We start from the raw sequence: 4,861 nt of genomic DNA on the forward strand, positions 1-4,861 counted from the left end.
TAAGTGCACTGATTTAAGTTGTACTAAATATAGAGGATATTCAAGTTTTTTTTCTAAAAATACAGTGTTTACTTTCATCAAGTGGTATGAAAACTATTTCACACTATTTCATATTATAAGTTTTGTATCACAAGATGCAAATAAATACTGTATTTATAGAAAAGAACTTGAATTTTCTGTTTATTATATACTTTTTCTCTTTCATGACCTTACAATTCTTAAGAATTATCTTTAAATTTTGTGTATTGGCTGAATTAAGAAAGAAGTCGGGAAAGTTAACAGTGAAAAAAACGGAAAAAGTATTTCACTGCAGTGCAAAATAAAGTTTTACAGTGAAAATACGGAAAATGAAAATATGCATTTTATTTCATCAATATTTCTCAATATTTCATTTATAAATAAATAATATAATGTAATATATTTGAACCGCTGCTTCCGCATGATAAAACAATGCCAACTCTTATAGCTGGCAGAGTGAAAATCAATTTCCTTATAAATGATAAGAAAATACGGAACAGAAAAGAAGGGCAATTTATAATAACATTATCAAATCATGTGTTATCATGCTTAACCATCTGCAATTTTTAGAAGTCACAAAATTATATCATGGAACTTTGTATAAGTCTCTGATTATATAAAAGATCTTCAGATGTGGACTAATATGATGCATTCTAAGTGATAAGAACAGATGTGGCAGCGGTGAAGAGTGGAGGGGTGTTTGTGAAGATTGAATTGTGGATACTGCTTCAGCCAACATTTGGAGAGGAGGTTGATTGTTGCACTCTTAAATTTTTCTCTCAAGTTCAGAATCTTCAAATCAACTCATATAATTTTGATGTTTTCATTGCTTACAAGGGGTTCCGCTCTTTTCAAGATTGTTATATCTTTAATATATAGAGCTAAAAGCTTGATCTGCAGATTTAGCGGCAGGCGACTTTTTACTTCTGACAAGTTATGTTTTTAAGTATATGGCTTATGCTATGAAAACAAAACATACTTTTATGAATATTTCAATACTTTCAGAACACTTACAGCAACAACAACAACAACATAAACGTTTATTCATGTCAGTCTCATATACAGAACAACAATACAGAAAATAAAGTTTTAAACATTGTACTTGTAATTAACATGGGGACAGTGGTTAAACACATATATATAAATAAATATAATTTATTTATATTTAAGTTAATAAACTTATAGATATCTTCCGTTGAACACCACATCGAAACCGGAATCAAAAGATCTACTTAGCCTCAATTAAAGTAAATTGCATTTTCAAAGGAGTGATATATTTAATAACCAATCATATAACATAATTAAGAGCCATATCTTCCTCTGTGCTTGAAAAGATACTAAGTTATTTATACATTGTCTTCTTAAAAAAAGGTTTTTGATAATTTGCATGGGAACAAATGGCCAACTTTTACCAGGCCACTCATTTTAAAATTTATAGTTAAAATGTAAATAAATAAATTCAATTTGACACTATATATTGTGAATTAACTGTTGTAAAACATACAATGTATACTAAAACGGTCCATTTTATCTAAACCGAAAGAATTGCGCATGTTGCAATTATTTATGTTTTTATTGCGGAAAAAAAACAAGAGCTGTCACCAAAGTGACGAATTTCCCCGAAAATGTTTCTTAAGCATGCATGTATTATGAAAAGAAAAGAGAATGAAAGTAATTTATTGCTGAATATTGTTCTTTGTATTATTGTACCTGTAATCTCTAATTGTGATAGCATGAACCTTCAAAATATAACTGTGACCTTGACCTTTGAAGAAGGGAAGTGGACGCGACGAGATAGACATTTGTGCCAAATTATTTCAAAATCCCTCAATGCATGACAAAGTTACAGTCTGGACATGATTGTTGTGTAAGTGGGGACACATGGACAGACGGACATGAGCCTTAGCCGCGACACATTGTCTTGATGTGGTAGACATTTGTGCCAAGTTATTTTAAAATCCTTCCATGCATGACAAAGTTACAGTCCGGACATGAATGTGTATCTTCAAACTCTTCTCAAGAGAATGAGTACCTTCAAACTATAAGTGTGACCTTGACCTTGAAGGTAGGGACATAGGTCTTTGTCGCGACATGTCTTGATGTGGTAGACATTTATGCCAAGTTATTTTAAAATCCTTCAATGCATGACAAAGTTACAGCCCGGACACGAATGTGTGTACATGTACCTATGAACTCTAATTGTGATATTGTGAACTTCAAAATGATGGTATGACCTTGACCTTTGAGGTAGGGATGTGATTATTAGACGCGACACATCGTCTTGATGTTGTAGACGTTTATGCCAAGTTATTCTAAAATCCTTCCATGCAAGACAAAGTTACAGTCCGGACACGAATGTGTGTACCTATTCACTCTAATTGCGATAATGTGTAACTTCAAAATGATGGTGTGACCTTGACCTTTGAGGTAGGGACGTGGTTCTTGGACGCGACACATCGTCTTAATGTGATAGACATTTGTGCCAAGTTATTTCAAAATCCATCAATGTATGACAAAGTTACAGTCCGGACACGAATGAAGTGGGACAGACGGACAGACAGACGGTGCGATTATATTATGGCTCTTTTCGGGGGCATAAAAATGAAGAAAAAAATGAACGAATAAACGTTATATAGCTCATAAAGTTCGATTAAGATTAAGACTTTAGTAAATCATTAAACTCATATTTGTATAATGAATTAATCAGTGGCAAATGTGATGTTCAGTGACGATTCCAAATTCACCCGAGACTTTCGTGATGGTCAAAGAGGTCTGGCGTTGACAAGGTGAACGTTTAAATGACGCTGCTGATCCATTATGGAATGGGGTGGCGCATGTTTGACTGCAACGGCACAGGTACATGATTGTGTGTCATGACTGTGTAATCGTCCAGTAATACCGTGATGTAGGGCCCTCATGTCATTCAGTTTGCAAAGAATTTATGTCTTTTACGACGATGAAAATATGGCCAATAAGGCAAAACTTGCCGAGCCAGAACTTATCACCTATTTAGCACGTGGAACTTAAATAAATATGTCCAAAGACGTAATTCTCCGCCCTGAACATCACGTGAGCCAGTTTCGGCGCTGCATATAGTGGTATGAGACGTCGTTGCTTGACTTAAATGTTGAATTCTGCTAAATCCCGTGCTAGGGGACGTGTAGGGTACCTTGCACTAGTTCCAGTACCGTCCTTGAAAAGGCTCAATCAAACCGAGCCTGCAACTTTTTTTTTAATTTTGTAATTTTAGGCGTTCTTTAGGAAGTCTGTTTTGTTGAGTCAGCAGAGGTGGTACAACGAGTAATTGAAGGCGAGGCTAATATAACAACTTTGGACGCTGTTGAAAAATACTTAAAGCTGTCTAAAATAAGTCGAATCTTTTAATAAAATATGTGAAAAGATTTGTTTAATTGGTTAAATAAACATAACACGGATTTTTTTTAATAAAATGTGTCAATAGATTTGTTTGATCGATTAAATATACATGATAATGTAACAGTTTTCTTGATAACTTGCCATAACAATTGTATCTACTTAATCCCCTACTTCTTGTCAACCTTAGCAAAACTAGAACTGCCACTAACATGGCGTGAATACCCCCGCATACCACTTTGTAAGAATCAACAGTGGCCATTTAGAGCTCAAGGACAACCTCCTTGCCAAATCTGAGGTTACTAAGCCATTGCATTGCTAAGTTATGTATTCTACATTCTTCAAATGTGAATATGTCAAAATCAATACACTGCTGACAGGCATTCTTAAGCAATTGAGGGGAAAAAACTTTTTTTAAGTCAAGGTCCCTGTGACCTTGACCTTTGACACAGTGACCTCAAAATCAATAGGGGTCACCTTATGGTCATGATCAACCTCCATGCCAAATATGAAGACTGTGGGTCAAAGGAATCTTAAGTTATTGGGCGGACAAGCTTTTTATAGTCAAGACCCCTGTGACCTTGACCTTTGACCCAGTGACCTCAAAATCAATAGGGGTCATCTACTTGTCATGACTAATCTCCATGCCAAAATTGAAGACTATGGGTCAAAAGAATCTTAAGTTATTGAGCGAACAAACTTTTTTATAGTCATGGCCCCTGTGACCTTGTCCTTTGACCCAGTGACCTCAAAATCAATAGGGGTAACCTTATGGTCATGATCAACCTCCATGCCAAATATGAAGACTATGGGTCAAAGGAATCTTAAGTTATTTGGCGGACAAGCTTTTTATAGTCAAGACCCCTGTGACCTTGACCTTTGACCCAGTGACCTCAAAATCAATAGGGGTCATCTACTTGTCATGACTAACCTCCATGCCAAATATGAAGACTGTGGGTCAAATGATTCTTAAGTTATTGGGCAGACAAGGAAAAACCGACGGACGGCCAGACGTCCGGACGGACAAGCTGATTCCAGTATATCCCCCTTACAACTTCGTTGTGCGTCACAACCAATACTTACTATTTATCTCTCATCCATACATTTTTTTATTTTAATAGGTCTGTCTAGTCACAATTCTTTTTGTCTCCACATAAGGTTGCTATATACCAAGTTTGATTACAATACCTCATTCCAAACTCTAGTTATCGTCCGGAAACCATGATGTGGACCGACCGACCGACAAGCTGACTCCTATATACCCCCCCAAACTTTGTTTCTGTGGTATAATAAAAAATTATGGCAATTTAACCAGAATTCAATAATCTGACCTTGATGGAAAACGTCATTCAAAGCTCATCACTTTAAGGTCTTTTGCCAAATTATGAAGATAATCCATTTATAACCTGATAATAGTTTGGTTGGGAATAAACGCACATTATGACTGCAGAATAAAGAAACAACGCTGACA

This window comes from Ruditapes philippinarum, unplaced genomic scaffold (genome assembly GCF_026571515.1).
Source record: "Ruditapes philippinarum isolate M1 unplaced genomic scaffold, ASM2657151v2 ctg2171_1_1_1_1, whole genome shotgun sequence".
Taxonomy (NCBI): Eukaryota; Metazoa; Mollusca; class Bivalvia; order Venerida; family Veneridae; genus Ruditapes; species Ruditapes philippinarum.